Source organism: Python bivittatus, unplaced genomic scaffold (assembly GCF_059951505.1).
Source record: "Python bivittatus isolate LINGU-HERP-01145 unplaced genomic scaffold, Pbiv_v1 ctg000980_np1212, whole genome shotgun sequence".
In the NCBI taxonomy this organism is placed as follows: domain Eukaryota; kingdom Metazoa; phylum Chordata; class Lepidosauria; order Squamata; family Pythonidae; genus Python; species Python bivittatus.
The window spans coordinates 64,713,540-64,726,419 of record NW_028277125.1 but is presented as its reverse complement, the minus strand read 5'-3'; the positions used below and the strand labels follow the sequence as shown (position 1 = coordinate 64,726,419).

At 38.4% G+C, this 12,880-nt stretch overlaps 1 long non-coding RNA gene across 2 annotated transcripts in view; it reads right to left on the bottom strand.

Moving 5' to 3' along the window:
- LOC148213606 (uncharacterized) overlaps window positions 1-12,880 on the bottom strand; it is a 66,878-nt gene that overhangs the window by 13,521 nt on the left and 40,477 nt on the right. The gene's annotated exons all lie outside the window — the stretch shown is intronic.

The following is a 12,880-nucleotide window of genomic DNA, read 5'->3' as shown; positions in this document are numbered from 1 at the left end:
GAAAACATGTTGCTACAAATGTAATTAACCTAGTATTGCTCACACATGCCTGCAATTGGAAAAGCAAGGAAAAGCAGCTGGGCACAGAGAGAACAAGGAAGAAAAAACAGCTAGGAGCAATTGCTTCCCACCTCCCACAAGATGCATTGACAGAAGGTGTGTATGTGAATGGTGTGATTTTACTTCTTACCCAGAGCACAAAGCACATAGAAAGTTGCAAGGAAACTCTCCAGCTGTAGGTGTCAGCATCGGGTACTACAAACCATTTATGGCTGCATACTTTCAATTTTTTCCTATAAATATGGAATAAAATTACTTAAATCTTATGCTACTATCCAAATTTGATGCATTACAAGTAAGTGAATTTCTATAACTTGCATATTATGTTTCCTTTTAATGCCAAGGTGACTGGACAATGTGTGCCCTTTATTCATGTGGTCGCTAGGAATCAAAAACAACTGGATGGCACCTAATCAATCAAAAATTCATTATTTAGTTCAGATGACAAACGGGTGGTGATCGCTTCTTTGTTCTAAACTTGTGCAATATACAGCATTTTTAGCTTCTTTGGGCTACTTTTACATAGCACAATTTAAAAATTTAGAAATCAATTATTCTCTGGAGTGTCATGATGGACTGCTCTTAGGTTGTATGAATACCAGTGGATTAGTCAGAAACCACCAATGCTTTGTTTATCTTTCAGTTTTTACTTACTTCATTTAAATTTCCCAGGAGGGGAAGAAAAATCTATGAAAAAATGTAATTAATTTAATTTGTGCAACAATAAGAATTTGAGAAACTGGGGATACTGTTTAAAGTGTATGATCTGACAAAGCGCATATCCCAATGAATAGGTGCTACCTGTAGCTCATGGATATGCAATTTTTTTCAGTCTGAGAATAACCTTGGCCTTCGAATAATGTAATTTATTCAAAACAGAACTATAATCCTAAAAATTACAAATCAGCATCAAGTTTTGGAAGAACTGCAGAAATCACTGCCCAAAATTTGGGCAGAACAAGTATTTTGAGTTATCACGTCCTGTATCCTATTCATTCACCAACTATTTTACTGCTTACTTCCAAATATTTTGGTCTGATTTGGGAACAGTCAAATCCATATTGGATTTCGTTGATTCCCAAATCTACAGCCAGTTGGCCTACTTTGGAAAGATTATGGATTTTCTCAAAACTGATTGTGTACATGTACATGGATTTTCTCAATTGGAAATCCATTTAAGAGAGAAGAACAAATCAATCTGCTGGTGTTTCAAGACTGCTGGAAAGTAGACAGGGGATCTGCATAATATAATTATACAAATCAGTATAAAGGAAACATTGAAAAAGGTATAGGGAAAGGTTCAATGATTTACCTTCTAATCACAGGACTTGGGTCATCAAGGTTCTTCCAATTACTGTTATTTCATACAGAAATGAATTTTGTGTAAATAAAGCTTCCTCCAGCTTGTTTTCTGTCCTTCCTAATTCTGTTTCAACTAAACAAGAACATTTCAAAATATTTTGGTAGAATTTCATGTATTCTTTCTTTTGTTTCCCCTGTCAGAATGATTTTCCTTTACAGACCCTTATTCTATCTTACTTTTCAGGCCCACCAGATAATCCTTTTGGTGCCACTCCAGCTTTTTCTCCATTTTTGGAGCTTTATATTTTTTATTACTGGAGTCTAGAAATAGGCAGAGCTCTAACCCACAGCTGCTCTGCCCTTCTATTCTCCTTTGTCAAAAAGGCAAGGAATGGAAAAAGGTGAGAGGGAAGGGAGGGAGAAGGATTGGAAAGCCACCAAAGAATTTAGAAACCAATGGATAAAAATTAGGATGCAGCCTTGGACATGGTGTGGTAGCAAAGGGAGTGTGAAGAATCAATAAAGTGTATAACTGTATGTGCAAGAGGAAGAAAGAATTTAAGAGTGATCCATGGAGAAAGTGTATAGGATTTTTGTAGACATCGATCCTGAGTGTCATTTTATGTGCTAGCAATGTTGAATGTTTTTGGGTGAGGGTGGGCAATGAGTTTGAAGGAGTCTATCTTTCTCAAAATATTTTTATAGTGCTTCTTGCTAGGAAACAAATTCTAATGTTGCACTGGTCTAAAGTATAACGTTTTCCCTTTTAACATATTAACTACATATTTTATGTCTTTCAGGAGATAAATGTCCCAGAGACATTTGATAATTGGTCTGTGTTTTAAAAATTTAATACAATGCATAAAATGCAGTCCTGACTAATGAGCCAGTTCATGCCTCACATCCCTTTGTAATATGATGATCAAGCTCTTACTTAATATTTTCCTGTCATCTACCATACTTTTTGCCTATGTATTAGGTAGCTCATTGGGCACACAGCAAAGCAAGGAAGACATCAGCTGCAGAGCTGGATGGCATAGGGCCTTGACTTTTCTTTATGACATGCCATTTTTTCTTTAAAATCTTTTAATTTCAATATTTTATGCATTAACGAATAGTAAAGCTTCTATTTCTTCTGCCACGGCATTTCTATAGTATCCAATAGCTTAGTTTCCATAGCACACAAGAGCCCAGATGGTACTGAGTCATAGCAAATACAGAAGCACACAGTGACAATATCCTACACCTGTCCTTGACTGCTCTTGTTTTACACTTCATCAAGTACCCATTTATTTTATGGGATTTTTTCTTCCATTATTTACATCATCTCCACTGCATAATCCTAGCACCTGTACTCTCCCTTGTCCTATCAGGAACTTGAAGATTGATGGATAAGTATCATTCCTCTTTGCAGCATAAAATGATGTGACTGATGATGTGACCTGCTAATGAGTTTGAACTTCTAATATTTCATAAGGCTGCCTGCATACTCAAGCAAAATATGCTTGATGAAGGTCTGCCTTTATAGAAGCTGACACTCCATTCTATATCATGGGAAGGAGAATGCCAGTTGCCTTCTAACTCATAATCACCGTCTCTGCAATTTGCATAGACACAGTGAGAGACACCTCTGTTTTTGAAATGTACATCAGCTATAGATAATCACTGTTGTTCATTTCAAAATACAAGAACCCTTGCTAGACCAGGTTAGGAAACTGCATGAATATGCATGAATGAATTGCTTAATGAATCCCAGTCTAGTTCTGGATGAAGGCAACTAATTTGTTCTAACAGCTATTCTGATTCAACCTGCATGAAATGTTACATCCACAGACACGAAATCAACAAGGCACGGAGAAAAAGATTTCTTCTCCAAACCATCCTCAGATGTGATAGAATTACAACTCTCAGATTATCAAATAGTATGGCCAATGGTGGTGTGAGGTTTAAGGTCTAACAATATTAATAAAAAAGCAATATAAATAAATAAATAAATAAATAAATAAATAAATACGGTCTAACAATATACGTCTTCTCAATCCCCACCTGAAGACTGAAGAACAAGGTATTTGGTGCATAAGTCACACAGCAGACAGTGTGCTTCAGAGTAGAAACTGACTGTAGGACATGATTGTTTCTACTTGCTTCTGTGTACAGAATGGATAATACTCATATACAGAAAAAGTCATGAGACCCAGTTTGTTAAAGAATTTTACTTCTTTTTAGTGAAAATTTTAAAAATCCCAAGTACTCTTAAAAAAAAGGGGGGGGGAAATAATGCACAATATAGCAATTAACAAGTTTTGCTACCACATACCAATTTATACCAATTGAGCCTTTTGTTTCAAACCAATATATGCATACTTTAGAGTGCAGCTGAACAGGGGAGGTTGAGGAAGATGTTAAATTCTATCTCTGGTGGCCTCTTCCTGCCCAGTGGTGTGTTTCGTGTCTGTACCTATAGCATATATGTGTTTAAGATAATTTAAAAGCACTCCGTTAAAACTGCATGCAGAAATAACTGTGAAAAGCCTCTTCAGAGTGTTTGCCACAATACACAGTAGGGGATCTGCCCAAAGTCTGTTTCATCTCTTGAAAATTTGGCTTGAATCAGGTTAATGCCTCAAGGGCATCTGCCTGAGTTTGTTATCTGTGTTCATGCCTAAATGAGGGCTATGGCTATTAATAGTTTATCATCAGCAAATTACACAGGAGTTGTGATGACAGGCCTGCTATCGCTTTTCTTTTCCTGGAAAGCTAGCATGCAAGACTGGGTAATGCAACAGCAAGATGGTTGATGAACTGTCTTTTGTAAATGATCTACTACAGAGGAGGATGTAGTGGCAGATCATGCATTTCACATGTAGAAGATCCTAGGTCCAAATCCCAGCATCTCTAGGAAGAGCTAAAACAAAAAATCCTGTAAGAAAACTTTGGATTATTGCTACTAATCAAGATCAGCAATACAGGGCTAGATGAACTAGTGGTCTCACCCAGTTTATGACATCTTCTTATTCTCATGTTGGAGATGCACATCAGCTATTTTCTCTGAATGCCTAAAGCACAGTTTTGCAGCCTTTGCTTGCAAATTGTCTTTGCTTGCAATTGTCTTTGCTTACAATTGTCAATGTAAAAATGAAGTACTTCCATAAACATGCATTGCAATGGAAGCAAGACTGGGAGATAATCAGTAAGCCCTTTCAACTATGTTAAAGCTATATCCTCTGTATTTTGTCCCCTGTTTTGAAATGTATGCCAATGGAATAGATATCCCTTATACTATGCATAAAAAAAAAAAACATGGAAACAGTTGATGACTTGGAATATTTCCATCGATCTTGGTGGCTTGGTAAGAGTAGAACATTCAAACCAAGCAACCACAATTCTTCTATTCTGGCAAAATCTATCACCTTAATACTCAATCCTCCCCTTTCTTTCAACTTTTACAACAGTTAGGAAACTTCCCTAATCGACACCTCTAACACTCTCTTTTCTCAACCAAATCCTTCTTAATTTCTTTTGTCTATTTGCAGAACAAGGAGACAACATCTGACTTTTGTTTTATCTTATATGAAAAGTTTTGATATCTTCATCCTAAACTGTACAAATGTACAAACGGCTGTACAAATGTGAGAAGCAAATTTCTGGATGCAGTATGTGTGTGTGTGTATGTGGGCGTGCACGCACATGTATGTGTATACACACAAACACCTATTTCAGTGGTTAGTTCAGTGGTTGTGTTAATTAGACATCCTCTGATGTTACATGGAACCATGAGGGGGTTCTTCAGCCTACTGTTTGAGCATCACTGAACTGAGTTACAGAAATACTGAAAGCAAAGAGGGAGAAAATAGAAAGTACATCTGGATCACCTGGTTTATCTCTAGCGATTTGTTGGACATTACTGAAGATTTCTGATTATCAGTGCTTTAATAATTGCCACCATATCCCCCCCTCAGATTAGGCCGTTGGGGTATGCTTGTGTGGCAGCCCTCTGAACAAAATTCCTAGGTTGGTTTTCAGAAATATCTTTTGCCTTAATTATATCTGATCTTCTTTATGGAAAATTCTATAGGGAGATATTAATTTGCCAGACAATTATGATCAGATGCTATACCATGATGTCTACTAACATTATTCTGGAACAAACACTGTTTTCCCCTTTCTTAAGAGATTAAGTGGACTGCATCACGCGTGGTAAAAAAAAGTCAAGGTTTGCTTCATCTTTCAATTACGTAATACTAAATATTCAATGGCTATTTATTATCTCCAGTAATACATTAAATGATTAAATTAACAACCAACTATTCCTTGCAAAGTAGTCCCTGCCTCCCCCTGTCTTTTTCAAAAACTATACTTCAAAGAACCAATCTCTAAGAGCATTTCCACACAGGCACTCTTTAATAGCTGCCTACCAAAACATCAGTATTCAGCTGTTGCCACCTATCTTCCCCCATGTTGCCAACCAGTGCTTCTTCTGAGTCTTAGTGGCAGGGGACAAAAGCTGATAGCCAGCCACTGCCCTATTCTCCACTGCAGGAGAACACAGACATGACCTTGGAGAAGATATGCAATTAGAAAACATGAGCTCGTTTCAGGAAAACAAGACAGTATGGGAAAGAAATCTAAAGTTGCCCCACCTTGAATCTCTTTCACATAAGAGGAAAGTAAAGGAAAATGCTGTTGAGTTTTCAAAATCCTTTTATTATATCCTATGTTGATAATGTAGGATCGTAGTATTTCTTGTAGTGTTTGTGTCCTGATCTTACCTGTCTCAAAAGGATGATATCCAGCCTTTTTTTTCTCTTGTTGCATTTACTTTTTTGCATTGACAGTAGAAAATGTTAGAACCAGCAACCAGCCACTGTGTAAGACGCACAGCCAAACTGCCTCTTGCAGCAACTGAAGAGCAGGTGGTGGTGTCAAGGGAGCATGTATGCCAAAGGGATGCAAAAGCGAGTGGGTAAATCTCTGGAGATAGAAGGGTTGGAAACTCTGCCAAGCTAACTTTGGAGGAGCAAAACTTATAATTAATTGACTCAATTGCCAAAACTGTACACAACCATCTCAACTCAACATTGTGGGGGTGCAGAGCAGCACTGATCTCACATTAATGATGATAATATTTTTCTGAAATTGCCCTCTACTACGGTAACAATTTTTATTTTGTTACCATAATGCAGGAATGAGTTCTATGGAGGTTACTTTGACAATTTAACATTGTGGATTGACTCCCTACCCCACCCCTAGCATTCTTCAGACCGGTTGTCCAGGAATAACTGTTTGGGAATTACTGTTGTGCTTTCGAGTTCTTTGATTGGATTTCTTTGTGATACTTTAAAAATTAAATGAACTGTAAAAAGTTCAAATGAAACTAGGATGAAAGATTGTGAGAATGAGAACAATCATTGTCTTAAATAAGATAAGGAAAATAGGCAATCCTTTTCCAGTATAGCACTATGGTGAAGAAACTGCAGGACTGTATTATACTGGACACCAATCTTCACACAAAACCTATAAAAATATGAGTTAGATGCTGTTAAATTTAAAAAGAGATGGTACTGTACAGCTTCTATGCAAATAATCAGTTGAATGTCAGCTATCATCAGAACATGAGTACAAAATGCCATCAGAATGTCGACTCTCTGGAGCTATACAATTACTAGCTGGCAATAACATGAATGGAAAAAAGAAACTGTTCTCCACATTTTGGCAGTTTTTAATTATCAATTATCTCCTGTAAAATGTTACACAGATAAAGCCATTTGGGTAGTTTCTAAGCCACAGCAAGAACATTTTGCTTATAAACCAGCAGACTTAATTCTGGCTCTCTTTTTTTTTGGGTGGGGGTGTATGTTTGTCTGTGTGCATGTGTGTTTGAATGAACACACAGACACACAGGTCCGGTGGAGATGCCTAGGGAACAGACTTACCCAGTTATCTGGGAGCAGTTTGATTCTGTTGGGCCTGAGGAAGTGGACAGGGTCCTCAGGGCTGCCAATGCGGCTACCTGTGAATTAGATCCTTGTCCCTCCTGGCTGGTTAAAGCTACCAGGGAGGTGACATTGGGGTGGGTACTAGCGGTGATTAATTCATCCTTGCAGGAGTGGAGTGTTCACCCCCTCCTCAAGAAGCTGTTGCTAGATCCCACACTTTTGGACAATTTTTGTCCAGTTTCCTACCTTCCCTTTTTAGGAAAAGTTGTGGAAAAGGTGGTCACGTGACAGCTTCAGAGGATCCTGGAGGAAACAAATTATCTGGACCCCTTTCAGTCAGGTTTCAGGCCTGGTTATGGGACAGAAACAGCATTGGTCACGTTTTTAGATGATCTCTGGTGAGAGCGGGATGGAGGTAGTGCATCCAACCTTGCTCTTCTTGACCTCTCAGCGGCTTTCAATACCATTGACATGGTATCCTTTTGGGTTGACTGTGGGAGTTGCAGCTAGGTGGCACAGTTTTGTGCTGGTTCAGCTTCCTCCAAGGCTGATCCCAAATGGGGTTGACAGGGAGCAAGAAGTCCAACCTGCAGCCCCTACTTTGTGGGGTGCCTCAGGGTTCTGTGCTCTCACCACTCCTATTTAACATCTACATGAAAGCATTGGGTGAGATCATTCAGCACCATGGGATGAAGTATCATCAGTATGCTGATGATACTCAACCATATATCTCCATCCCAGGTGACCTAAATGATGCTGTGGCTACCCTTTCGTGGTGCCTGGAGGCTGTAGGGGCCTGGACAACAGGCTTCAACTGAACCCTGGTAAGATGGAGTACCTGTGGGTATGGGGAGCCTCAAGATCTAGGAGTTTATCATCCTTAGTTCTGGGTGGGGTTGCACTACCCCAGACAGACCCAGTGCATAATCTGAGGGTCTTCCTAGACTCATGACTCCTGTTCGAAGAGCAGGTGGCAGTCGTGGCTAGGAGGGCCTTTGCGCAATTTCGTGTTGAGCATCAGTTACGCCCCTTCCTGAATCAGGAGGCCCTTTGTGTGGTCACTCATGTCCTGGTCACCTCCCATTTGGATTACTGCAATGCACTCTATCTGGGGCTACACTTGAAGATTATTCGGAAGCTACAGCTGGCACAAAATGCACTGGCATGGACAGTTTTGAATGCCCCTAGGGTGACACATATAACACCTCTGTTACGTGAACTGTATTGGTTTGCTTCTGGGTCCAAATTTAAGGTGTTGGTCATTACCTTTAAAGCCCTTCATGGCATAGGACCAGGTTATCTGAGGAGCTGTCTCGCCCCTGTAATACCCACCCGCCCCACTTGGTCTGGCAGAAGGGGCATATTGCAGACCCCACTGGTCAAGGAATTTCAGCTGGCAGGGTCTAGGAAGAGGGCCTTTTCTGCCATGGACTTCACCCTGTGGAACAGCTTACCACCTAGGTTGGGGCTGCCCCCACTCTCCTGGCCTTCTGAAAAAGTGTGAAAGCATGGCTATGCAGGATGGCCTGGGGGCCTGATGGGGGCTTGCATTGTTGCAATTGGCTGGTGGGATGATCAATACTGCTCCACCCCATCATTTTGAATAGTATATAGTTTTTTATATATATATAGAATTGTTATTAGTTAATTTTAGTATAGATATTTATATTCTTATTGTTTTTACTGTTTTGGATTTTAATTATGAGCCACCCAGAATCACCCTCTGGGACAGATGGGCAGTATATAAATTTTATACACACACACACACACACATATACACACAGTCAGGCCCAGCCCAAGAACAAGGGGGAAACAGTCCAGTTGAGTAAAGTTCCTTTATTTACTTACACCTTATAGACAGAATCTTGCCAGAACTAAAACTATATTACAGCAACTAGTGGATATACCCTGGGAGATTCTAGGGAGTGGCTATCCTGAACCTCTTTCACTTTCCACACTCCCTCTGCAGACTGTATTGTCTTTTGTCTCCTTTCCCCTCCTGGAATGCACCCCCTCCTTCCTCATAGCCTTGATTTCTCTCTCACACACATACACTCATTCATTCATTCTTTCATTCAGGCAAATTAGAGTTACCTATTTTGTTTTAATAAAACATAGAAAACTTTGGGAAATTTAGGAATTTCAGGACATAATTAAAACCCTAAATCATTGGACTTCCAAGGAAGAAATGTCAAACTGAAGACAGCTCTACTAAAAGTGGAGCTGATGACCACAGCAGAATGAAGAGCCAGCGAGTAGACAAGGAGAGGACTTGAGATTGCTCACAAGTGCTGCAGACAGTTGTTCCTTGCAAAGAGACAACTGCAAGACAGTGGTCTCTGGTGGGTTTAGTGCTCTGGGAAATGAGGGAATAGCCATCTTGCTCAAACCACAGTTATGCCTTTAACAACACTGGGTTCACATACTTCCTTTTCTAATCACTTTTGGAAATTGCTTGTTAACGGCTTTTTAGCTATTAGGAACCTTTTGATCAACAAGCTTGAAAACACCAGATGAGTTTCCTTCAGTCTGTAGTGAAAGAAGTTTTAAATATAAGTTTAAAAACTTTAAAAAATTGGGGGGGGATAAATAGTAAAAAAGTGATCAGAACTTTGATTTTGGAAAATTACAGATGGACTAAGGATCCAGATGGATTTGAAATAAGATTTTGAAATTAATTATAAGAATCTTTTCCATGGGGAAATGCTTTGCTTTGAATTCTTAAAAAAAAACAACAAAAAAAACCTGATAGGATGAGACTTTGAAGGTTGAACACTAGAGGGAACCAAAAAGAACTCAAGATTACAATTAAAGGAGGACACTTACATTTGACTTACTAATACAGAATGAGGAAAAATATTTTAACTTTGGACATATTGAAGGATATTTTTGAACAATGGACGCAGAAGTTAATTTTAAGAGTGTCTGCCTCTTAGACTGTGTTTAAAATATGCTATGGAAAAGGAATAAGTTTTACCTGACAAAATCGAGACTGATCTGAAAGTGAATTTAAAAATGATAGGCTACAAGAATGTTATGGAAAAAGATGGTACATTGGACATACAAATGAAACCGGCTGATCTCTTAATAATTAAGAAGGATATACAAATAACAAATCAAGAGAGTGACCTGGATGATTTTCCTATATTGGATTTACAAAAGAAGATTGTTAAAGCTTTGAAGAATTTTGTGAGAAGGGACACAGAAAAATTATTTGAAAGGACTAAAGATCATGATTGTTAAAAGTAAAAGGAAGGAATATAAAGTTGGTTTATTTGATCAAGGTTAAAATTGATATGTTGTTATGTCTGGTAACCTTTAATGGACTTTTGCTGATCAGGACTGAAACAACGAGGCTTTAAGGATTTGTTTATACATAAGAGATGGGATATGGGAGGAAGAGATCTTTTTTGCATTTTAAGAGAAGGCAATAAGCTACTAAAAATTTTTACACTTGTTGTGATAAAGGGGGAAGTCATTTATTTATATATTTCTTTCCTTTTCTTTACTATATTCTTATTTTTTCTTGCTTTTCTGTTTTGCTTTCTATTCTTTTCTTTTCTGCACCTTCTATTTTTTCTTTTTTTTTCTTTTTTCTTTTTTTAGTTTGTATTAGTTTTTATTTTTGCAACTGTAATTTTCAACAAAATTACTATTTTTTAAAAAAATAGAACCCTAGATCATCAAACCAAAAATCATTCTTAGGGATGAGACTTATTCCCCCTATATCAACCAGTTGAACTCAGGAGACATGACTTCACAATCCAGAAGGCCCTTCTGTGGCTTCCCTTTTGCTCAGAAGAGAAGAAATGACCTTAGTCTATATACAGGGAGGAAAGGAACATTGGCAGTCAGCAGCACAAGATCTCACTTTGGTCAGAAGGGCAAAACCAGAATCATGCTGTGAGTTCAGCCTCTTTGTGAGGCTGTCACAACACAAATAGAAAGAGGGAGCAATGTCACAACACAAATAGAAAGAGGGAGGCTTGCATTGTGATGTTGCAAGGCTGCTTTTGTCAGTCTAATTCCCTCGGCCCTCTGCAGATGCTGCAGTAGGCATTCAAATGACAGGGAGCAAGGCAGTAAATGACTAACTCAAAGTCTCCAAGGAGCCATTTAAGAGGCACTTGACTTAAACCTTTTCCTGCTGTTGATTTCCAGCAACTGGCACTTATAGAGACCCGCTGCCTTTAGATGTACTATAGTGCCTAACAGCTATTGATGGAATTTTTCTCCACTGATTTGGCTAATTCCCTTTTAAAACCATATAAGCTCACAGCCATCAACACCTTGTGACAGCACCCTCCGTACATTATGTGTTGTGCAGAGCAGTGATTTCTTTGTCCATCTTGGACCTTCTGTCAGCCTATTCGGTTGGACAGCACTCCCTTCTTGCACTGAAGAAAAACTAGGGATGAGAGAAGACAGGATTACCAGCTGCATTGTCTAACAGAGCTTCTGCACGCAAGAGAAATTTGTTGGCTAAGTTTACTTCTGTTATTATGCATAGGAAACGGTCCACCTTTGTGAAATTGTCACATTTATGCAATTATGCAAATTTTAGATATGCATGAGCCTTCTCCAGATCTGGCACTGAATAATGAATACAATGCTTAGCATGTCTGACAGAGGTTTTACTCATGTTACTGAAATACAAGTGATAACATAAAGCATCTTCTTTCATGTAAAACCGAGAACCTACCTTTGGTACAGGGGCATTAAAAATTAGCATAACTATTTATAGCAAGACCAGTTGTAATACATTTTGCTCTGCTTGCTTACATCACAGAGCAAAATAAACTTAAGTACCACTAAATTCAATACAGCTTACTTCTGAATAGGACTGCACAGTTAGTCATATACCCATTTACCAAAGATCAAATCCATTCACTATAACAGAACTCGTTGCTGAGTAAACATGCCTGGAAGTAATCCCCCATGTGCAAATTAAATTAGTAATAGAAAGATGTCTAAGGAAAGCAATTCTCAAACAAGCAGGGAATGAAGACTTACATGGATGTAAATAAACTAGCTGAAGTGGCACCTTACTCTAGTAATGAAGAAGAAATAGCAGAAGAGGATGACAACTTGAAGAAATGCATGAAAATTGAGCAACATTCAGGATGAAGCTTTGAAATTGACTCGATAGGAAATATAATTTAGTAACTCAAACAAGAACAAAAGGCAGAATGGGATAAGTCAGCTAATGTGATCTAGCAAGACTTTGCAGGTATGTTTGAACAAGTTAATAAACAACTACGAGAACTGTCTTCTCAAGTTTCAGAGAACCCTAAGTCTGTTTAGCAATGCATGTGATATTGCTATGAAACATGAGCTTGATATTGGAAAAAAATGTACGAAGACATTTCAGACATTAGACTGAATTGGCTGATGTATAAGACCAGAACAGAATAAATAATTTCAGCATAAAGGAATTAGAGAAAATGTAGAAAAGTCTGATTTAATTGGATATCTTATCACCAAACATCATAATGACAAGATACTGGGCTTAAAATGTTCAGATAAAAATGTGGAATGCACACACAGAGTTTTTGCATTTAGGTTCAGTTGGATGCAGAAAT